The 24,616-nt window shown below is 42.5% G+C and overlaps 1 protein-coding gene and 1 non-coding gene across 5 annotated transcripts in view; both read right to left on the bottom strand.

Annotated features, from left to right (window-relative positions):
* BTBD7 (BTB domain containing 7) overlaps positions 1–17,759 on the bottom strand; it is a 71,112-nt gene extending 53,353 nt beyond the window's left edge. For 3 of the 4 annotated variants that reach the window (XM_066272216.1, XM_066272219.1, XM_066272220.1), the window contains exon 1: positions 17,046–17,759. The gene's annotated coding sequence lies outside the window, so the exon portion shown is untranslated. Of the gene's footprint in view, positions 1–16,515; positions 16,653–17,045 lie in introns of those variants that run through there. The other variant, XM_066272218.1, reaches the window with a different exon arrangement.
* A 917-nt stretch (positions 17,760–18,676) lies between these two features.
* On the bottom strand, positions 18,677–18,752 carry TRNAS-GCU (transfer RNA serine (anticodon GCU)). Its single transcript has one exon. It is a non-coding gene; the product is annotated as a tRNA-Ser (tRNA).
* Between the last annotated feature and the right edge of the window lie 5,864 nt (positions 18,753–24,616).

Below are 24,616 nucleotides of genomic sequence, written 5' to 3'. Positions count from 1 at the left end.
CGGTGGGAAGTGCTGGTGAAGTGTTTCTAAATTGTCACTCCAACGGCAGTCCTCACTTTCTTCTTTCCTCATTCTTTTTTTTTTTTAATTTTTTTTTATTTATTCATTTTTAGAGATGAGAGAGAGAGGGAGAGAAAGAGACAGAAAGAGAGAAGGAGGGAGGAGCTGGAAGCATCAATTCTCATATGTGCCTTAGCCAGGCAAGCCCAGGGTTTCGAACCGGCAACCTCAGCATTTTCAGGTCGACGCTTTATCCACTGCGCCACCACAGGTCAGGCTCTTTCCTCATTCTTGTCGTGCTATATTGCTTCCTTTTTTATTTTGTACTTTCTAATGACTGCAGAAGAAAATAAACTGACATAGCACCAAGTATGCTGTTGAAACAACAAGGAAGAGTGGAGCCTTGCTTTTAGGTAAGAAAAATCAGAGTTTCTACAGAAGTAGACCGAGTTCTTACTCTCACTTCATCATATTACATACACACAAATTATTTTCATCTGAGAATTCTGTAAGATTTGTGGGGACACAAAATACTTTTATACTGGTCCATTAAAGATTTATACATCAGCCCTGGCCAGCTGGCTCAGCAGTAGAGCATCAGCCCGGCATGTAGATGTCCTGGGTTCAATTATCAGTCAGGGCACACAGGAAAAACAACCATCTGCTTCTCTACCCCTCCCCCTCTTCCTTCTCTCTGTCTCTCTCTTCCCTTCCCGCAGCCATGGTTTGGATGGAACAAGTTGGCCACAGCGCTAAGGATGGCTCCATGGCCTCCCCTCAAGTGCTAAAAATAGCACAGTTGCCTAGCAATGGAGCACTGGCCCCAGATAGGTAGAGCATCACCCTGGTAGGGGGCTTGCCGCTGGATCCCTGGTCAGGGTACATGTGGGAATCTGTCTCTCTGCCTCCCTGCTTCTCACTTAAGAAAACAACAAAAGATTTAAACCTCATCAAAAATGCCTCAAAAAAGGCTCAATTTTATAATGAGCACAATTAGATAATTTAAAGCAATCACATATAAGGGTTGTAAGACATCATCAGTCCCACTGAAGACACAAGAACAGCTAGCTAGCACTAGGGAAGCCAGAGACTGAGATAAGGATGTTTTGGCGATTGGCCCCTATAATGAGCACCACAGGGACAGCTGGAGGGGAGGTTTGAAATAAGTGTCTTTGGGACTTAGGGACACAGTCTCCTTGCGGTAGCTCCTAGTTAGTGGGAATCCCCTTCAAGATAAACTGATCTGGGTGACATTTGTATCTCCTACTGGAGGTCTAACTCCAAAATAAACAAAAGGTCTTGGAAAGATCTGGTAGGAGGGATTTTTCTGGATCAGATACAACCATTAAGTGTACCCTGTGCCTCTAGTTGCAAATTCTGGGGGGTAACCTTGCCTCCTTGCCTGAGCAGTTCTAGCACTAAAATAATATTTCTCCAATTTCTCAGGGAACAAATTCATTTATTTCTTAGGCAACCCAAACCCTATGCCAAATGGAGCACAGTATTCTGTTATTTATTTCCTAACCTAATTCACTGCCTTTCGATGCTGTGAATGAGCGTTAGTCACAGTCTCATCTCTCCAGGGATGTTTTCATCCCAGGCAAGCTTTGTCTGTCTCCTACATGAATCAGTGAGGAATCCAATTTGGGGCTGATATGACAGGAAAGGAAAGCGAAAGAGGGCCTGGGGGACTAGGAAAGGTCCATGGGATACAAGGGGCCTACAAAGCATGGAAATCCCTTTTCTAGATTCACCACTCTGGGAGAGCTCCCTCTGTTCATCGCTGACATGACCAATCTCAATCAGATGATCTAACCAGCTTAAAATATGGGTCAGTGATTGTAGCAGATCTAACTGAGGGAGGGAAATCATGCTGAATACAAAGAAAGAATGAACAATGCTATGAGAAATTAAAAAAGAAAACAACAATCTGTCTCCTCAAAAACCCCCTACGACCAGCATTTCCATAATCTCCCCAAAACGTGAAAAATGCAGGATTAAATAGAGGCTAATAGGTTTCTTTACTTCAGGACATCTTAGCTTTATCTTTCAAGTGCTAAGGTCATTCTGAATCTCCAAAGTATTCAGCCCACATTTCTGATTTTAAATTTGTCACGAAAAATCTCAAAAATTCACAAAGAGAATAGTATACTGAGCCCCCAAAACTCTATTATCCAGATTCCAGAATTATCAAAATTGTTTTGGCTTATATTTAAATGCTTAAAAATGACATGTAAAGCTTAGAGTTAGCATTTAAATGTTTGTTATTACAACCAATGAATGCATAAATTAGTACAGTAGACTGATGTTTTTCTCTCTCTCTAAAATTGGTAAATTAAAACTAAAGTTTTAATAAATGTTACCAGACTCTCATAGAAATAAAAATCTAGAGCTATATGTATACTGTGATTATAATAATTATAATACCCATCAGATATTAAGTACTATGAGCCAGCCATTCTTAAGCAGTTTAAATGAATTAACTCCTTTAATTTTCTCAATAACATGAGGTGTAGGTCTATTATTATCCCCACTTTACACAAGGAGAGACCCAGAAGTTAGGAAAATGAGGCAAGGAAGGCTGTTACTTAACCACGGTCAGAGCTGGCAAATTACAAAGTCAGGCTTAGTTGGCTTTCAGGCTCTTATGAACAAAGTTACCTTTGCAATTTCTTATTCTCCCACATGTTTGAAGAAAAGATTTCCAGAGCCAGACAAATACAGTTAGTTCCATTCCAGAAATGGGAAGTGAGTACACACCTGACAGTGTGGCTTTTGTTACTTAAAAGGATCTTTCGTGTTAAACAAAAAAAAAATATGATGTAACTGAAAGGACAGCTTATGAAATCAAAGCAAAAGTGCCTTTCTGAATATTTACAGCTAGACTGCGTGTCCCTTGATGGCAGGATAACACTTTTTTACGCTTAATCATCGACCCATCCACCCACTCACCCATCCATCTAATTCTGAGCATTTACCATCTGCTAGGCACTTAGGTCCTGGGAATACAGCAGTGATTGTATCCTGAATAGGATCTCTTATGAAATTAAGAAAAAGACTAGTGTTCTGGCTTCCTAGTTTAGAGCCAGACCTTCAAGAATAGGAATGCACTGACTGAAAAAGAAAAGGTCATTTAAGGTATTAGAAAACAGGATAAGTAGGAATAACTCCCATCCTAGTCAGTGTCCCACTCCTAGTTCTCATAACTTTATACCTCTATTATCTACTAATATTGCAGCATAATTACTTATATTTGCACTGAACTGTTAAGTCTCCCAAGGGAAGGTACTTAGCCTATTTATCTTAGAACCCTGGCCCTAGCTGGTTGGCACAGTGAATAGAGCACTGGCCTGGTATATGGATGTCCCAGGTCCGATTCCTGGTCAGTGCACACCAAGAGAAGTAACCATCTGTTTCACTCCCTCCTCCCTCTCTCCCCTCTCTCCCTCTTCCCCTCCTGCAGCCAGTGGCACAATGGGTTCAAGTGTGGCCCCAGGCATTGAGGATAGCTTGTTGGTCCGAGTGGTCAGCCTCAGGTGCTAAAAATAGCTGCATTGATTCCAGCATTAGCCCCAGATGGGTAGCCAGGTGGATCCCGGTCAGGGCACATGTGGGAGTCTGTCTCACTGTCTCTCCTCTTCTCACATTAATAAAGAATCCTTATTATCCACCACAGAACACAAACTAGACACACAATTATTTGAGTAAATAAATGTTAGCTATTATCATGAACGTTGATAAATAATGAGTCTAAGGCCTAAGGAGTTCATATGTTTGAATGTATGCACCTGACCTGTGGTGATACAGTGGATAAAATGTCATCCTGGAATGCTGAGGTCACTGGCTCGAAACCCTGGGCTTGCCTGGTCAAGGCACATAAGGGAGTTGATGCTTCTTGCTCCTCCCCACTTTCTCTCTCTGTCTCTCTCTCTAAAATGAATAAAGTCTTAAATAAAAAGAAAAGAAATATTTGACTGTATGGGAAGAAGTTGGATCAAAAAGCCTCAAATCCCATTCTAAGATGTTGGGCCTTTATTCAGAACACAATGGCATGAACATACAATACAATACATAGGTTATGTATTATAGAATTGTACACTTGAAACCTATATAATTTTATTAAACAATGCCATCCGGTAAATTCAATAAAATTAAAAAAAAAAACAGTGAGGTACTACTGGAGCAAAGGCTAGAATAGGAGAGAAGCATCACTATATTTGTGTTTTAGAAAGATTACTAAATGGCCTCATGGCAGAAGACATTTGATGCAAGAAGACCTACTTAAGGATTCTTATTACATAGTTCCAGGAAAGTGTTAATTAGTACTTCACTAGCTTTATCTCTAAAATGAGGATAATATCACTCACTTTACAAGGTTGTTTTAAGAGTTCAATAAGATAATGGACTGACACTGGAGAGCAGAAGTAGCTCATCGCAAGAGAAGGGTTTTCATGAGGGACCTGGCCTGGAATATGAAATACATATTGGAGAGGTTCAGGGAGTCTGAAAAACTCAGTTTCCAGACACTTAAAGCTGAGGACCAATTACTGGAAAGTGATGGATAAAGGAGCTAGGTTGTTACACTATGAAGATGTGAATGGACCTCTTCTGCCACTTTCACCTCAAAGCTCACACTCAAAATGCTTCATCCAGATTTAAAACCTCAGAATAAGATCCTCATGAAGTAACAGGTGAAAAAAATGGGAACAGAAGGCTGAAAACATCCAGAAGCCTCCATCTCAGCCCCCGGGCCTTGCTTATCCCTTGTCTGAGCCACTGGCCGTGCTGAGACCTGACAGGGACGCCGGGGCCAGAGCAGTGACAAACACACAGCCAGAGCAGGAGCTGCTCGGCCCTGCCATCCCCAACACCAGAACTTTTGTTCTTCCCGTAGAACCTAGATGACCCATAAGTGGGGTAGCTCTGGAAGGTTCAACAAATTCTCTCCAGCAGCTAGGAAAGAGAGCCTACAGCAGAGGGTGGGAGTGAGTATGAGGCTCTCCAAATCATACTACAGAACCAGCCAATCAACTGTCTTACGAAGGGAGAGTCTCATTTGGTTCGTGGTAGAAAAGACTAGTTTTAAGCCAGGCACACAATATTGGAGTGAATAAATGAAATAACTGTTCTAATTGGGACACCTGTCTCTACTGTTGGCTTAGTGGTATATATATAGAAAAGCAACTCCGGCTGTTGTAGAGAAGGCAATGAGACACCTGAGTCTAGATTTGCATTTACAGAGAATTTGCAGAGAAAAATGGAGCTAAAACCAGAGAATTTAAACAACTGAATTTAAAAGAAAAAACATAAAATGTGTCATAAAATTCATTCAAAACCAAAATATTCACATTATCTGACACAACTTATTTAGCAAATGTTAAAAAATACACAAGAGCGTATTTCCCATTGATGAGTTTTTGAGTGTTCCAGAGGTAGAGCTGGAGAGATAAGAAAACACGGTTCTTGCCTGACCAGGCGGTGGTGCAGTGGATAGAGCGTCGGACTGGGATGCAGAGGACCCAGGTTCAGGACCCCGAGGCCCCAGCCTGAGCGCGGGCTCATCTGGTTTGAGCAAAGCTCACCAGCTTGGATGCAAGCTTGCTGGCTCGAGCAAGGGGTTACTCAGTCTGCTGAAGGCCCGCGGTCAAGGCACATATGAGAAAATCAATCAATGAACAACTAAGGTGTCGCAACGAAAAACTGATGATTGATGCTTCTCATCTCTCTCCGTTCCTGTCTGTCTGTCCCTATCTATCCCTCTCTCTGACTCTCACTCTGTCTCTAAAAAAAAAAAAAAAAGAAAACACGGTCCTTGAATGAGCCCGATAGTAAGCTTGCGACTACGGCTGCATGTGGGGAAGAGCAAAATAAAGAACAAAACAGAAGCATGAATACAATCACTCAACAGTATCCTCATCCAAAGAAGTTTTCATAAAGACATCCAATTCCAAAGTACTGGATCATCAATAGTCATGTAAATGGTTCCATGAATTATTGAAGTTCTTGTTAAGTAGGAAGATATAGCACTGGCTGGGTAGCTCAGTTGGTTAGAGTATCATCCCAATATGCTAAGATTGCAAGTTCAATCTCTGGTTAAGGCACATACAAGAATCAACCAATGGCCTGGCCTGTGGTGGCGCAGTGGATAGAGTGTTGACCTGGAATGCTGCTGTCACTGGTTCGAAACCCTGGTCTTGCCTGGTCAAGGAATATATGACAAACAAATCAATGAACAACTAAAGTGAAGCAACTATGAATTGATACTTCTGGCTCCCCCCACCCTCCTTGCTCTGCAAAATAAATAAATAAAATTTAAAAAGAAAAAGAATTGACCAATGAATGCATAAATAAGTAGAAAAAATCTCTCTCTCTCTCTCTCTCTCTCTCTCTAAAAAAAATCAATAAAATTAAAAAAAATAAATGGGAAGATATAATGGTTTGGGAGCTAGAAATAGCTCTATACTAAAATTCCATTGCCCCTCCCAGCACCCAGACTATGAGAGTGCAAATAAATATGGGAGAGAAACTGACTACTTTAAGTTTTCAGTAAAAATGAAGAGCAAGCTGTATATACTGGGGCATTGGCTTTAATAATGGCCACTCCTTCCATTCTGATGGGCTTCTGCCCATTAGATGCGGATATCTACAGAATCTCTGTTAGCATGCCAAATGAAGATGTGTTTCTAAATTTCTTAAGTCTATGCTTAGAAAGAATCACATATAGAGTGGTCCTAGTAAAGGAAGTAAGTAGTGATAGGTTTGATGACGAACAAGTTTTGAGCAACTAGCTATGAAGGACCTTCTTGCAGAGACACCAACAAGACCTCTTAGGTAAAGGTAGAGAATCTGTACAGGCCTTCCTTACAACTATGATTTAAAAAAATTTTCCTGCCTGACCTGTGGTGGTAGTGTATAAAAGCATCAGCTTGGAATGCTGAGGTTGCTGGTTCCAAACCCCGGGCTTGCCTAGTCAGGGCACATATGGGAGTTGAAGCTTCCTGCTCCTCCCCCATTTCTCTCTCTTTCTCTCTCTATCTCTCTCTAAAAATAAATAAATATATACACATAACAACACTTCCCTATCTCCCTCCAGAACCCCACCCTTCACCATTTGCCACTTGTTGTAGCAGAAACACTGGAAGGGGACAGATAATATAGTCACAATATATAAGACTGGAACAGATTCTAGGTCCTGTTTACGCAACGAAGTTTGCACCTCTTAAAACACCGTTCTGCATTTGTTTAGGACATCTATAACACAAAACTAAGGTAATCCACATGAAGACCTTATCATAGAACACCCAGTAAATGTTCACCAAATGAGGGAGTGGGCGATGCAGAGAGTGAAGGGAATGATGATGAGGTCTCCGCTTTGCATGACTGGGTGGTGAGCAAAGCGGTGAACCAAGAAGAAACACGGGATGCAATCTGTGGGTGAACTGGGAATAATAAAGATAATGGGTTTGAGGTCCCAGAAGGACGTGCCAAGGAAGAAATAATGCAAACAGAGCACACGTAAAGGAAGAAGTCTAAAAATGACCCTCCTGATATGTTCACTTCTGCAAAGATATGTATTACAATACAGCCTTCTCAGTATGACAATTCACCTACTTCTGATTGAGGATTTTATTTACAAATAAATATCAGTGTTTGCAAAAGATAAATGGAGAGTCTGAGAAGTGACCCTACACTGTCCATTGCTTCAGGCACAAAGCCATCTGCCTCACTGCACTACTGCACAGTGCCTGGGGAAACAAAGGTGCTATCCCAGTCCTCCCGCAATCTTGAACATGTCTCAGTCCATGTCTTCACCCAACAGTATCTGCACTGTCATCTGATACTATCAGTAAGGTATCTTAAAGTATTTTATTAACTAAGATTTTCAGAGATCACTTCTTGAAACTAAGATTCTTTTATCAGTTATCTCATATCTGTATTCTCTGAACAGAAGATAATACCTTTTGGGTTGCCTGTGCCAAGAAAAATAACACCTCCGAGAGAGAAGATATGTTCTATGTGGTAATCATCACTGGAATATCTTGTCTGCAGTGACACCTTGCCAGCACCTCTCATCCCACAAACGAATAGAATAAATGTACAGTATTTTCTAGAATCATTAACAGAATATACAAATAAAATTCCCTAACATTTTTCCATCTTTAGTTTTTCCTTTAGTTTTCCATTTCCTTATATAGGTATTGGGTACTAGTTGAGATAGATCTTCATTTCATTCCTGAGTTGCCTCCTTGAAAAGCATTTTCTGCTGCTACCTTGGGGCTTGCTATCCTGAAACTTCTCCCGGAATACTTTTCACAAAGTCCTCACACAGTTCACTCTCATTGATTCATGTCTGCCTAAATGTCATACCCTCAGAGGCTTTTCCTAATCATCCTGTATGTATATAAAATCCTATTCCACCCTATCCACCATTCACCACTCCATTTCTGCAGCTTATTTTTCTTTACATCATTTGAAATTATATTCCTGACTGCTTGCTAATTGTCTCACACTACAGTGTAAGCTCTATGAGAGTCATAATTTCAGTTATTCAACACTAACTCCTCAGAACATAGAAGAGTGCCTGGCACATAGGAGGCATTGTGTTGAAAGCTGCTAAATAAAGTTAGTTTTTCAAAAATAAACATTTCATAAGGAAAGACTTGTTTGTAACCATTCTTTAAACTTTTCAGTCCAAAACCTTTTTCAGGAACTATATTCCTTCTATATACTCTAAACCTCTCAGAAGAGTATATTTAAAAATTGCACTAATACTCGGGAGGAAGAAAACACATTTCCTAAAACAGGACTCGTGGGTCACATGAGCCTCAAATATTCTGTTGAGATGTTTCAAAATACATACCCAATGAAGTAATTATTTAAACAAACAAAAAAATACCACTGCCTGACCTGTGGTAGTGCAGTGGATAAAGCCTTGACCTGGAATGCTGAGGTTGCTGGTTCGAGATCGCAGGCTTACTCGGTCAAGGCACATTCAAGAAGTGTTTGTGAGCTAGTGCTTCCTGTCCCCTGCCCCAGCCTTTCTCTCTCTCTCTTGTCTCTCTAAAATAAATAAAATCTTAAAAAAATAATTCTTCGCCCTGACTGGTTTGCTCAGTGGTAGAGCGTCAGCCTGGCGTGCAGGAGTCCCGGGTTCGATTCCAGGCCAGGGCACATAGGAGAAGCGCCTATCTGCTTCTCCACCCCTCCCCCTCTCATTCCTCTCTGTTTCTCTCTTCCCCTCCTGCAGCCGAGGCTCCATTGGAGCAAAAGATGGCCCGGGCGCTGGGGATGGCTCCTTGGCCTCTGCCCCGGGCGCTAGAGTGGCTCTGGTCGTGACAGAGCGACGCCCCGGATGGGCAGAGCATCGCCCCCTGGTGAGCGTGCCGGGTGGATCCAGGTCGGGCGCATGCGGGAGTCTGTCTGACTGCCTCCCTGTTTCCACCTTTGGAAAATTACAAATAATAATAATAATAATAATAATTCTTCAAAAAATTGAACATAGGATTATCACACAATCCAGCAATTCCACTTCTGGCAATATACTTCCCCCACAAAAAACTAAAAATCCAGGGACTCAAACAGATATCTGTACACACATGTTCACAGAAACATTATTCACAATGGCCAAAAGGTGGAACAAACTAAGTGTTCGTCAACAGATAAATGGATGAACACATGTGAAATATATACACAATGGAATATTTTTTAGGCCTTAAAAAGGAAAAAAAAACTGATACATGTCACAACATGGATATATCTTGAGAACATTATGTTAAGTAAAAATAGCAAGTCACACAAGGACAATTGTCACCTGAGTTACAGATGTGAGGTACCCAAAGTATTCAGAATCAGAGATAGAAAGTAGGCCCTGGCCGGTTGGCACAGCGGTAGAGCGTCGGCCTAGCGTGCGGAGGACCCGGGTTCGATTCCCGGCCAGGGCACACAGGAGAAGCACCCATTTGCTTCTCCACCCCTCCGCCGCACCTTCCTCTCTGCCTCTCTCTTCCCCTCCCGCAGCCAAGGCTCCATTGGAGCAGGGATGGCCCGGGCGCTGGGGATGGCTCTGTGGCCTCTGCCTCAGGCGCTAGAGTGGCTCTGGTCGCAACATGGCGACACCCAGGATGGGCAGAGCATCGCCCCCTGGTGGGCAGAGTGTCGCCCCATGGTGGGCGTGCTGGGTGGATCCCGGTCGGGCGCATGCGGGAGTCTGTCTGACTGTCTCTCCCTGTTTCCAGCTTCAGAAAAATAGAAAAAAAATAAATAAATAAAAAAAAAAAAAAAGAAAGTAGAATGATGGTTACCAGGGGTTGAGAAGTTACTATTTAATGGGCACAGTGCTTCAGCTGGGGAAGATAAAAAAGTTCTAGGAATAGATGGTGGTGATGGTTGCACACACAATAAGATGACTGTACTTAAAGTCAGAGAACTATACACTTAAGCCTGGTTATAATAGAAAATTTTATGTCATAGATTTTTAATCATAAGTTTAAAACCCCACTAAAACAGGCAGAGAAGCAATGACGTCTTTCCCTTTTTTACATTCTTGTAACAATTGTAGGGCAAGTATTTTACAAGAGCTTTTTCACACATTAAGTCATTTTACTCTCACACTAAGTCTTCAATGGAGACAGGACAGGCTTCACTCTCCTCTCTCTGAATGAGGCAGAACGGAAAGGATGGAAGGATGGATGGATGGATGGAAGGATAGATGGATGGACGGACGGATGATGGATGGAATTGCACAGTAACAACATAGTTCATGTATTGCTCCTTTCAGGATTCCTCTTTAGTAGGTAAGATTTTTTTTTTATAACATTTAAGAGACTGCCAAACTTTTATCTAAGTGAACACTTGTAGAAAATAATTAAGGGCAAGCAAAAACTATTTTGCATGTCTGGTCTAATTGATTTTTCCATTTTACTTTAGTTTAAAGGCAATACCATATGTCATATGTATAAAAAATTGTTTACAAATCACTTTTTCCTGTTATTAGTTCATCCTAACAACTACTCACTGAGTATGTACAATGTACAAGACGCCGTGCTGCATACTGCAGGTTTTGGCTGAAAGCACGGGAGTTATGTGGTGAAGCCAGATATACAAGCAAGTAATTCTAGTACAGTGCAAGAAGGGATGGAGAAGGTCCAAAGTCTTGTATCAATCAGACTTTTTTTAATAGCAAATAGCTCCAAAGAATTGGCTTAAACAATAAGGAATTTATATGTACCACAAGGAAAAATCCTGTGGTAGGCAAAGCCCCAAGCCTAGTACAATATATGAGTAAAATAATGTTATTGTGGACCTAGGTTCACTCTACCTTGCTGCTCCGCCATCCTCAGGGCATGCTTCATCATCCCAGTGGCAATTTGGGTCACATGCTCTCTAGTTCATATACAAAAAGGGAAAAATCCTCTCCCCGAGCAAGAGAATGTTTCCTTCCCTTCAATATGACTGGGACAAATAACAGTTTACAGGAAAATGCCTTGAGCTGATTGGCTTTGAGTAATCAAAACCCAGCCCTGGAGTGGGTGATGAATCATCTTCTCAGTCTCCTGGATGCTGAAGAATAAGAACTCCAAGCACTGGGAGAAACACATGAAAAACAGAAGCACAGAAAACAAGAAACAGCTTGGGATGGCTGAAGTGATGGGAAATCTAAGGCTGGACCCAGCTCAAACTCTCTGAGTTTGGACTATGGACAACAGAAGTGAATCCAGCTTTAAGGAGGAAAGTAACATGCTCCAATAGGGTTTTTCAGAAACATAAGTATGGCAGCAATTTAGAGACTAGCCAGAAAAAACTAGGGAGAATGACAGAATAGGCAGCACTTGGTTGGGAGGCTGTTCAATAAAAGGTCCAGACTAGTAAGGAAGGAGTAACAGCAAGGGAAAGCATAGAATAAGTACTTACAAGGTGGCAAAATTGCTTTATAAGACACTGTTATCCACATATGCATATACGTGTTTTTGTTTTACAAATGAGGGAAATTAAGCCTTCAACAGGTTAAACGGCTTGCTTAAGATCACATAACTATAACAGTAGTCAGAATCTGAATGGAAGCTGAATCCCAGTCTAGTGGGATTACATCACAACTATTATAAAACACTTCCACAATGCTCAAACAAGGGAACTTTTTTAAAATTCTGTAATTAAAAGGATGTGCTATGTATTGGATTAAGATTATTCATCACCCTGACCAGATAGCTCAGTTGGTTAAAGCATTATCCTGATGTGTGAAGGTTGTGGGTTTGATCCCTGGTCACAGAACATACAGGAACAGATCAATGTTTCTGCCTGTCTCTCTTTCTTCCTCTCTCTTTAAAATAAACAAACAAATAAATAAATAAATAAGATTCCTATTTATTCCAACCTTAACATTACATTCACTACATGGATTTAATGTCAATTGTAAAACAGTACATTATATATTTTTGAAGTTTCTATATTACTTAAGATAGTAAGGATACTGTGACTCAATTTATAATACCAAATTTACAAACTATCAAAATTTTAATAATTAAAATATATTAAAAATCACTGCAATTTGCATTAAATATTTCTGAACTTGTTTTGCAAATAAAAGAGGTAATAAATGTTTGAATTTTATTAAAAACCTTAAGTAAATTATGCCTCTGAAATTCTGGACTCTGATAACTAACTTCCTTCCACGAGCATCAACTTAAAAAGAAAAATGTTATCTCATTTTTAAAAAGACACCTTTAAAAAAACAACAACTCACTTACCTATTTCTTTTTAGAATAGAGAAGTTTAATACCTGGACTTTATCAAAATTGTAAACCTTTGTTCATCAAAGATACTTGACATGGTAAAAAGGCAATGCACAGAATGGCAAAGAATACCTACACATCATATATTTGATAAGGAATTGATATCCAGAACATATAAAGAACTACCACTACCACCACCAACCACCACAACAGAAAAAACAACTCAATTTAAAAATGGGCAAATGGGCCTTGGCCTGTTAGCTCAGTTGATTAGAACATCACATCGACCAGAAACACCAAGGTTGCGAGTTCAATCCAGATAGGGCACATACAGGAAGCAACCAATGAATGTTGGTTCCACAACTAAGTGGAACAACAAACAAATGCTTCCCTCTCTTTGCCATTCTCCCTTCTTCCATCTCTCTAAAATCAATTAATAAAAATATTCTTAATAAAAAAATTAAAATGGGCAAATAATTTAAATAGATATTTCTCCGAAGAAGATACACAAAAGGCTGGTAAGCATAAAAAATGCTAGGATCACTAATCATCAGTGAAATGGACATCAAAACCACAATGAGCCTAACCAGGCAGTGGCACAGTGGATAGAGCATGCGACTGGGACGTGGAGGACACAGGCTCGAAATTCCAAGGTTGACAGCTTGAGGGTGGGCTGATTTGGGCTCAAGCAAGGCTCACCAGCTTGAGCCCAAGGTCACTGGTTTGAGCAAGGGTCACTCCGTCTGTGTAGGCTCCCCCACCCCTGGCAAGGCACATATGAGAAAGCAATCAATGAACAAATAAGGTGCCGCAATAAAGAACTGATGCTTCTCATCTCTCTCCCTTCCTGTCTGTCCCTGTCTGTCTGTCACAAGAAAAACCCTCAAAACACCAAACAATGACATGCCACTTCACACCCATTATGATGACTATTATCAAAATAAAATTACAAGTGTTAGGAGGATGTGGAGAAACTGGAACCCTTCTACAGTGCTGGTGGGAATGTAAAACTTTCTGGGTATACAACAAAAAGAAATGAAAGCATGTACTCAGATAGTTCTACACTCATGCTCATTGCAACATTATTTCCAAAAGGCAAACAATATAAGCAAACCAAGTATCCATTGACAGATAAACCCATAAACAAATGTAGTATATACATACAACAGAATATTATTCAGCCTTAAAAATGAAGAAAATTCTTTTTTTTTTCTTAAGTGAGAGGTGGGGAGATACAGAAACAGACTCCTGCATTCACCCCGTCGGGGATCCACCTGGCAACCCCCGTCTGGGGCCAATGATCTACCCATCCTCAGCACCAGGGGCCGATATGCTGGAATCAACTAAGCCACGACTGTAGGAGGAGAAGAAAAAGAGAGAGAGAGAGAGAGAGAGAGAGAGAGAAGCAGGAGGAGGGGTGGAGAAGCAGATGGTCAATTCTCCTATGTGCCCTGACTGGGACTCGAACCCGGGACTTTTACACACCAGTTCGATGCTCTATTGCTGAGCCAACCGGCCAGGGCCAGGAAATCCTGACAAATGCTACAATATGGATGAACCTTGAAGATATTATGCTACATGGAATAAACCAGTCACACAAGGATAAGTACTGTATGAGTCCACTTAAATGAGGTTCCCAGAGTAGCCAAAGTCAGAGACAGAAAGTAGAATGGTGGTTGTCAGGGGCTATGGGTCAAGGGAAATAGCGACGTAGTGTTTAACAGAGAATTTCAGTTGGGGATGAAGAGAGTTCTAGAGATGGATGGTGGTGATGGTTTTACAATAATCTTAATGACACAGAACTATAGATTTAAAACGGGTTAAAATGGAATTTCATATTATGTGTATTTACCACAACACAAACAAAAATAACACCTGCTATGTATTCTTCCTATTGACTCTTGACTAGTCTAAGATCTCATCTCTTCATATCCAAATAACTGCAACAGCTATTGTCATCCTTGGTTCATGCCAGTCTCTTCTCATTCTAACTCAATCTGTTGATAACTGACAAGTCCATCAGCTAGTTTATCACATTGTCTGGCTTCCAAACTTTCAAAGGCTTCCCATAACTTGCAAAAGAGGATAAAAAAAATCTAAACCTCCTCAATTCAGTACTCAAACTCTTACGTGGACAGGAATCTTTCAACTGTCTAATGTGTTCCTTTTAGTCCCGCAAAGAAATTTAGTTGTCAGCTCATTCTAGTTTCCCTCCATTCCCCTCTCCCAAAGCTAATCTCCACATTATGCTCTTGCTTTTGCCTCACAAAGTAACTGCTCCAATCTCTCTGAAAATCTAAACCCTTACAGGCTAGCGCAAGTCCCAAGTGTTCCAGGAAGTTCTTTAGACTCCTGACGCCTCATTCATCTCCCTCTAACCAGAACACCTACAGCATTCTTTGCATTGGTGGAACTTACCAGACTGTCTTCCAGACTCATAGAGGTACATCTTATCTTTCCTGAGGGTAAAGTCTATATATTATACCTTTTTCTTTTTCCCTGTAGTATAATGCAAAACACAAAGCAGATCACCTGTTTAAGTGATAGTGTGCATTTCAGACTAGACTACCAAATCAGAATAATTTGACATTATTATATTTCCGCAAGTTAATCTGTGACACAACAAAGAAAACTGCTGTGAGTCAACCAGACACATGGAAACTAGGTGACACAATATGGCAAACACAAAACGGGTGTCTGAAATCTTAAAATCAGAGTCTGATACAAGAAACCCTGTTTAAATACTGGTGTTGGGGCACAGAACACCACAATAGACTGTGAGACAGAATACTGACTTTTAGGTTTTATTGAATGCATACAAGAATGAGCCAGGAATACTGTTTATAATTGGGCAAAAATGTCACAGGCCTCTGAAAACTCTAAGTGAAAATGTCAGTTACTTTTTATAAAATTCAGGTTAGGAAAAAAAGTCATCAGTCACTTATGGTAACTGATGGTAGCTGTCAGAATCACAGCAAGGTTCTTTCTCTCTTGTCCGCTTTCAACTTTACTGCACAAAGATCTAGCGATGGGTAGTGGTGGTGAAGCATGCAATCAATGAATAAGAGAATCAAGACTGTAATGTAAAGAGCTCTCTAAATGGGGCACAGAGAGGCCTCGATCCCAGTTTTGGCCCAATCCCTGACCAGCGGTAGGACCCACAGTAAGTCACGTCTTTCTCCCTGTGCCTACTTTACCGGCTCTAAAACAAGTCATACCAGATCTCTAATGGTTTTCCTGACTTCAAAGTCTCAAGACAAGTTTAACCACAGCTGCCATTACCACGTATGATTCTTACGATTTCAAATCTTTCTTCCACATTCCTGGAAGAAAGTAATTCATTTCAGCTAGCAAAGAAACAGATGCTATTCAAAGACAAAAGACTCTGTTAGTTGAAAAAAACTAATCCTGTTAAAATGTCTATGTCACAGTTTTAGCAGAGGGAATCGTGCTCTGGTAAAGATAACCAAGGCTGCTTCTGTAAATTAGGCCTAATCCAGAATACTTATTATCTGTGCGGTATGCGAAGACGTGCTGCTATTGTAGTTCAACGCAGAAGCAACACTCAAAGCTTAAAAAAAAAAAAAAAAAAAAAAAGTGAGAAAGTTCTCATCCTCGGGCTAAGGACAGTAAACAGTTGTGCAAATGACAAGAAACCGAAAAAGGGGGCACGCTTTTTAGCCATTCAAGTACTCCAAGCACTGACTCCTTTATCCAGCTCTCAGCATTGTCTGCTTTCCGACCTGTCAAAGCGCAGTCCCCGTGGGATCCCGAAACAGAAACTTACCGAACCATCCAACTTCTCCCTCTGGGAGCAGCCGGCTTCCAGGCCTCTCCCCCGTCAATTCCGGCCGGCCGCTCGCAGTCCCCGCCGGGGCACTCGCAGCCCCGCCGCCGGGTAAACACGAGCCGGAGCCTCGGGAGCGGGTTCCCGGCGTCCTGGCAGCGGCGGGTCCCGCCCCTCGGAGCCCGGAGCCCGGAGCCCGGGGCCGGCCGGGCCACCTCGGGCCGCTCCCCCGACCCCGAGCGCCACACCTCGCACCTCTGCCCCCGGGACGGCGGCGCACAGCCAAGCCCGCCCCTCGGAATGCTCTGGGACCGGCCAGTCAGCCGACGCCGTCGTCGCCTCACCCCCGGACGGACGACTGTCCCTTCCCCGCCAGCGGCCCGGCGCCTCCCGCGGCGGCCCGGCCCCGGCCCGGCCCCCTCGCCGCCCAGGCTCAACCCCTTCCTCGGTGGGACGCCCCGCGCCGCGCCGCGCCGCCGCGCCGGGCACAGCCTCGGCTCACAGCCTCCGAGACCCCGAGGGACACTCACCCTGGAGGCTCCTCCCGCCGCCGCCGCCGCCGCCGCTGCTGCCACTGCTGCCGCTGGGACCGCGACCGTCGCCCCCGCCGCCGCCGCCACCAGCACCGCCGTCCGCACCGGCGCCAGCACCCCCTGCCATCCTCCTCCTCCTGCCGCCGCCGCTGCCGCCCTCTCCGATCCTGTCAGTGGCTCAGGCTCCAGGGCTGCTCCAGGTTCCCCTCGCCGCCATTTTGGCTCTTAGGGGGAGCAGGAGGGGCTCGGCTCGGCGCGGCCCTGGGGCGCCTGCGCGGCGCTGCGGAGCCAGCCGGAGCCCCCGCCCTCTCCTGCCGTCGACGCGCCCGGGGTCACATGGGCCGCCAGCGGCGCGTGCACTGGGCCGGGATGGGGAGGTGTGTTCGTGGGAGCCGTCGGAAACGAGCGCGCGCGCATTATTGTTGCTCCGCACTGGGGTTGGGGCTCTGGTTGAAGTTCGTTGTAGCATCCTGCTCATTCCAGGGAATGGTGACAAATCATTAAATGTTTCGGAGTAGAGTTATTAGGACGTTGCTGGACCACCAGTTCTACTAATTCATGTTTACATTCGGCGGCCGACATCCTGATTGATCGCCCACAAGGCATCAATCTCAGAGGAAACTGAACTTCCACGAAGTCCTTTCCGACATTCTTGGTGTTTGGCAGCTTATATTAAGCCCTGTCTGCCTGGTACTTGTATAGTCACCACCTTGCTAGTTGTATAGTAGGTTAAAAAGAATCTCGGCTGTGGTGAGTTAGCTCAGTCAGTGTCTTCCGGAAACACCAAGGTTGTGGGGTTCTCCCTGGTCTTGGAAAATACTAGGGACAACCAATGAATTCACAACTAAGTGGAACAACAGATGAATGTTTCTCTCTCTTTCTTTTTCTCTCTGAAATCAATCAAGAAAAAAAAAGACACTGAAAAGTTTTTCTCAACAAGACACTCATAAATGGACAAGAATTGTTGAAAGCCCACAGTTGCCACGTGGAAGAGCCAATTTGCTCTAATCAAATGCCCCTTGTTTGGAAGTTTGCAAAAATTTCAGCGATGCAATAACAAAAACATCTTGTTTTCATGGAGCACCTTATAGTTCTCAAAACACCTCTCAAAACACCATTAAATACATAGCTTCATTAGAGCACCAAAACTACCCTTTGAGGTATTATTATTACCATTTTACAGCTGAGAGGGTAGGCTTTGGAGTATCAAGTCCTTTGCACACGCATAGCATTAACAAGTATGAAAACCAATACTAGCACCCAGACATTCTGACTCTGGTCACCAGGTCATTACCCCTCACAGTTTTCTGATAGACCTTAGATGTTTGTCCTATGGGAATTCATTTAAAACCCTTTTTAAGGTATTTGCATTTCAACTACACTCATCCTTTGAGAAACAAGTTTTTATTTTTGTGTGTGTGTGTGTGTGTGTTGTTTGTATTTTTCTGAAGCTGGAAACGGGGAGGCAGTCAGACAGACTCCCGCATGCGCCCTATCGGGATCTACCCGGCACGCCCACCAGGGGGCCACGCTCTGCCCAATGGAGCCTCTGCTGCGGGAGGGGAAGAGAGAGACAGAGAGGAAAGAGAGGGGGAGGGGTGGAGAAGCAGATGGGCGCCTCTCCTGTGTGCCCTGGCTGGGAATTGAACCCCGGACTTCCGCACAGCAGGCCGACGCTCTACCACTGAGCCAACCGGCCAGGGCAATATTTTTGTTTTTTCTTACAGATTTTATTTACTGATTGTATGGGAATGGGGGGCATGGAGCAAGAAGTATCAATTCATAGTTGCTTCACTTTAGTAGTTCATTGATTGCTTGTTATATATGCCTTGACCTGGCAAGCCAAGTTTCAAACCAGCAACCTCAGCATTCCAGGTTGATGCTTTATCCACTGCGCCACCACAGGCCAGGTAAGAAACAAGTTTTTTAATTCACATCAAACATTTTCTTCTTCTCAGACTGAGGCAGTGTAGTAAGAAGCTAAGGAATTCCTTGGCTACTAGAATGGTGAAACTGAAACACAGACTGGCCAAGCAATTTACAGCCAGATGCAAAATACCACCTCCCTAGGGATAACATCAGACCTCAGCTGTAGTTTAGCTCTAGGCCCCAGGTGAACAACACCAGATTCAGCAATAATGACTAAGGGGGCTAACGAATATGAATAGTCAATTGAAATCCTCCCATAAGATTACCCCTAACTCCCAGTCTTTAAAAACCTTCAAAACAAGGAGCCCAGCATCTCCCTCCCAAGAGGACTGCAGCACCTTTCCCTCCCCTTCCCCACTGGTGTGTATTTCCTGAACCTTAAGGGTCCCTAAGAGACTTGCAACCAGGGGAGCAGTGGGCAGCGGCAGCTCCTCCCAGGCTAACCCCCTGAGCCTGTCCCCAAGGCCCCTTTTTCTCTCAGTTCTCAGTGAGTCAAAGCAGCCAGCCCTGTCCAGCCTCTCCTGCAGCTTCCTCTGAGTTCCACCTGAGCCCACGTGGCCCAGCCTAGGTCCAGTTCTTCTCTATAACATTTCCAGAGAGAAAAAAAGCAGCCTGCCTAGGCTCCCCTGTTTTTCTTCTATGTTAAACTCTTCTTTGTTTCATTGTTCTCAGCCTTAATAAACATACTTTCAAAATCACCTGGACTCATGTTGTGGAATTTTTCCTGCATGAAGTCGAGAACTCTCACATGCCCTGGCTGGATACCTTGGTTGGTTAGAGGTCTCGATATGAAAGGTTGTGGGTTTGATCCCCAGGCAAGGCACATACAGGAACAGATAGATGTTTTTGTATCTCTCTCTCTCTTACTCTAGCTCTAAAATCATTAATAAACTTAAAAAATAATAATAATAACCCTCACATTACCCAGCTGGCCCTAGGCAGGCCCGAAGGGCTATGTCCTATGTCCAGTAACAAGACCACCTCTAAACTTAAAAGGATAAGAAGCATTTCAAATTTTGTGGTGTGTTTTTAACCATCTCTTAGTCTGATATTTTATATATGCTTCATTTCTGTAGTTGGAGGATTTAAGGATTTTACTTCCTTCAATGGAAGGACTAGATCTCTTTGAATATGATTGTGGCTTTGTCTGAATCTTTTTCATATTTGTTATCTCTTTCTTGAGCTTCTTCATTACCTCTTCCTAGAAGAGATAGCTCTTTCCAATTTGTATTCATTTTTTCCCCTTTCACCTCATGCGTTTTCCCCTACACCAATCCTTAAATGTTTGGAGGTTATAAGCAGAGATGGTAGTATTCCCTTGTCTAAAAAACAGTCCACTCCTGCTAGTAAGGTTCTGTTCAACTGAGTACACAGATGTGGACAACAGTCAAAAACTGCATGGAAAAGTGGAAAAATACAAAGGAAATTGGTCCATCTCGTTGGAGCAAAAAACTGGCTCTAGATGTCTACCTCTTATTCCCCTATCTTGTTATACTTCCCCTTAATACATAATTGAATCTTATTTAAATTAAAGCTACCTGCAGTTATTTTCCATTATTTTGCCTTTGTCTTCATCAGCTAAATACTGCATTAATGAAAAGAGCTGTTAATTTGGAAACTAAAGATCCCAATGTCTGTACCACCTCTTGATAATTTATTAAAAGTTAAATATGATTGGTCTCCACTAATTACACTTTCTCATTTATTTCTAACCTTCATTGCTTGACTTTGGTTCTGTTTCCTAGAAACAACATTAAAAACAAAACAATACGGACAATGATAGCATTCTAAGTAATTCCAGGGTAACACCATTTTTCTGAAAGCCTTTGATGTGGAAATCTACCAAAGGCTTTTTGAAAAGCTGAATGAGATCTGCTGGTTCCACCTTGTCTTTTGTCTGTCTGCACACTTGAAGAGCTCTAGGACACTGCTGGGGTAGAGTTTGCCTTCACAGAACCCACGCGTAAGTGTTCTGTGACTTTTTCTACTTGTTAGTTCGTGCATTTTGTTTTATTCATATTATACCACTTAGCTGCACCTTTGAGATACTGAATTAACTCAGTTTACAAGTTCATCAGGGTTCAGATTTGTCAATTCAGTTCAGTACAACATACTTTTTTTTAAGCATCCAATATCATCCGTGAAGTACAGGGCTAGATGCTGGGGTAAAAAATAAATGATTATTTGCCTTTGAGAAGCTTGGAATCCAAATAGGAAGACAGAATGAAAATAACTTTATTTATTTATTTATTAAATTTATCTATTGATTTTAGAGACAGAGGAAGGGAAAGAGAGAGACACAGAAACATCGATCTATTCCTGTATGTGCCCTGACCAGGGATGAAACCCACAACTTCAGTGCATCAGGACAATACTCGAACAAACCGAGCTATTTGGCCAGGGCTGAACATAATTTTAAATAATAATTTTGCTGTGGCCAGCGAACTTCGTTGCTAGAGTGTCCTTTCAATACGCCAAGGTTGCAGGTTTAATCCCCGGTCAAGGTACATACGAAATCATGGATGCATAAATAAGTGAAATAACAAATCAGCGATTTCCTCTTTTTCTCTAAAATCAATCAAATTAAAAAATTATTAAGTATATATTTTTTTAAAAAGACAAGCTACACAAAGACAATGATATCTGCTGTACATAAAACCAAGCAAAAGTTTAGATCCAGAATACTTAAAGAATTCCTATAATTCAAGAAAAAAAAAGAATATCATATAGGAAATGGGCAAAAGACATGAACAAATGAAGAAATCCAAATGAGACAAATTAAAATGTGCTTAACAATGTTGGTGTAAAGGAAGTATAAATTAGGGCTGCAATAAGGTAACACCACTGACTAATCAGAGTAGTAAAAAAAAAATTTTTTTAAAGACAATTTCATCAATGAGGATATGGATTAATATGAACTACCTACCCTGTTAGTGTGAGTTAAAAATAGGAAGAACCAAAAAATAAAAATAGGAAGACCCATTTTGGGAAAGATGTTTGGCATGACCTAGGAAAGTTGAATATTGCGTTGTCCTATGGCCCAGCAAATCCACTATTGGGTATATATATAAACCTATGTCCATGTGCACCAGGTAATATGAACAGGAATGTTAATAGCAGCATTGGTTATATGAATCGAAAACTGATAACCCAAATATCTATCAGTAATAGCATGGACAAAAATGTGGTACATTCATACATTAAATGAGCCTGAACTATAAAAACCATGGACGAATTTTACAAACATGGAGTTAAACCAAAGAAGCAAGACACAAAAGTAATCATGCAAGATAATTCCATGTATTTTATTTCATCCTTTCTAAGATGTGTTTTTCTTTTTCACACTTTTTTTTTTCTGAAGTGAGAAGCGGGAAGGCAGAGAGACAGACTCTCGCATGCGCCCAGCTGGGATTCACCCAGTATGCTCAATGGGGGTGATGGTCTGCCCATCTGGGGCATTGCTCCTTTGCAACCAAAGCCATTCTAGCACCCGGGGTGGAGGCCATGGAGCCATCCTCAGTACCCAGGCCAACTTTGCTCCAATGGAGCCCTGGCTGCAGGAGGGGAAGAGAGAGATAGAGAGAAAGGGGAAGGGGAAGGGTGGAGAAGCAAATGGGTGTTTCTCCTGTGTGCCCTGGTCGAGAATTGACCCCAGGACTTCCACACACTGTGCCGATGAGCCAACCAGCCAGGGCCTTTTCACTTTTTCACAATTTTTAACAATGCTAAAACTTGCTCTTCCCTTTCCTTTCCTTTCCTTTCCTTTCCTTTCCTTTCCTTTCTTTCCCTTCCCTTCCCTTCCCTTCCCTTCCTTTCCATTTTTCCTTTTCCTTTCCTCTTCTTTTCTCTCTCTCTCTCTCTCTCTCTCTCTCTTTCTTTCCTTCTTTCTTTTTTTCTTTCAAGTGAGAGGAGGGGAGATAGAGAGGTAGACTCCTCCATGCACCACAACGAGGACCCACTTGGCAACCCCCATCTGGGGCACACTCTCAAATCAACTGAGCTATCCACAGCACCTGAGGCTGATGCTTAGACCAACCAAGCTATCTTTAGTGCCCAGGGCTGACACAAGCCACTGGCTGCAAAAAAGGAATAGAGAGAAAGAGAGAAGGGGGAGAGGGAGGGGAAAAGAAGGGAGAGAGGGAGGGGAAAAGAGATGGTCACTTCTCATGTGTGCTCTGGTCTGGGATTGAACCTGGGATGTCCACATGCCAGAGCAACAGTCTATTCACAGAGCCAACCTCCCAGGGCCTATCTGTTTCAACTGATGACCTCTTAGCACTGGGTCATGATTTAGTTAATAAATATTTTTTTCTTAGTGAGATATCAAATAATAGCATCTTAAATTCTATAATAAAAATAAACAAAGTTAAACCATTTGATTTATAGATATATAATCCCTAAACAATATAGAAAAGCAAGGATGGGCCATGGCTGTGCAGCTCTGTTGGTTAGAGCATTGTCCCACTAGGCTAACGTTGTGGGTTCAAGCCCCAGTCAGGAATCAACCAGTGAATGCATAAATAAATGAAACAACAAATCAGTGTTTCTCTCTCTCAAATCAATAAACTAAAAACTTTAAAAAAGAAAAGAAAAACAAGGATGAGTAACGGTGATACAATATCATGTATTTAAGATGCTATGGAGCCTGATCAGACAGTGGCGCAGTGGATAGAGCATCGAACTGGGAATGCAGAGGACCCAGGTTCAAAACCCCGAGGTTACCAGCTTGAGTGTGGGCTAACCAGCTTGAGCACGGGGTCGCTGGCTTGAGCGTGGGATCATAGACATGACCCCATGGTCACTGGCTTGAGTCCAAGGTCGCTGGTTTGAGCAAGGGGTCACTCACTCTGCTGTATCCCCCCCACCCCAGTCAAGGCACATAGGAGAAAGCAATCAATCAACAACTATGCAGTGAAGAACTGATGCTTCTCATCTCTCTCTCTTCCTGCCTGTCTGTCCCTATCTGTCCCTCTCTCTGTCTCTGTCACACACACACACACACACACACACACACACACACAAAGATCCTATGGAACATTCTGGACATCAGTTGGCAAGGGTACTAGCCAATCCTTAATCCTTTGAAACCTAGATATGAAATTTACCTCAATTTATTTAACATCCTACTTCACATTCTCAGATATTGTTGCCGTCCCTCATCCATTTCCACCTTTGTTCTTCCTCACAGTTCCTCATGTTTCTCAATCAAGTGGTTTGAGTGGGATTGATCCTATGTCTTATATCTGGTTTTCTGACTTTGTTAAAAAATTTCAGCAAATGCCACTCCCCTGGCTTTAATGGGTTCAGGGGAGGAAATGTAACCCTGTCATGAACTGATAGTTGTGGTGAAACGTTTGCTAGGACTTCTGGAAAAGAAAATCTATCCTTGTACAGAAATGCTGGAAGAGTCTTCTTTTCTGTTGAATATGAGTGAAAAACGATGTAGCCCCAGGAGCTCTTGGCAACAATTTTGCTACCTGAGGGAGCTGTAGGTTTGATACTGGACATGTCCCTTTGCGCTCCCTCGTCCCTGGCTCTGTGATCATGAATCCTGGCCGCAAGCTATGAAAGAGAGAGTAATAAGGCTGCAGCTGAGGTTTTAGTAAGGACGATGGGACTGGGCACCAGATATTGTCAAG

This window comes from Saccopteryx bilineata, chromosome 4, assembly GCF_036850765.1.
Source record: "Saccopteryx bilineata isolate mSacBil1 chromosome 4, mSacBil1_pri_phased_curated, whole genome shotgun sequence".
NCBI classification, from domain to species: domain Eukaryota; kingdom Metazoa; phylum Chordata; class Mammalia; order Chiroptera; family Emballonuridae; genus Saccopteryx; species Saccopteryx bilineata.
This window is presented reverse-complemented; position numbering and strand designations above follow the sequence as displayed.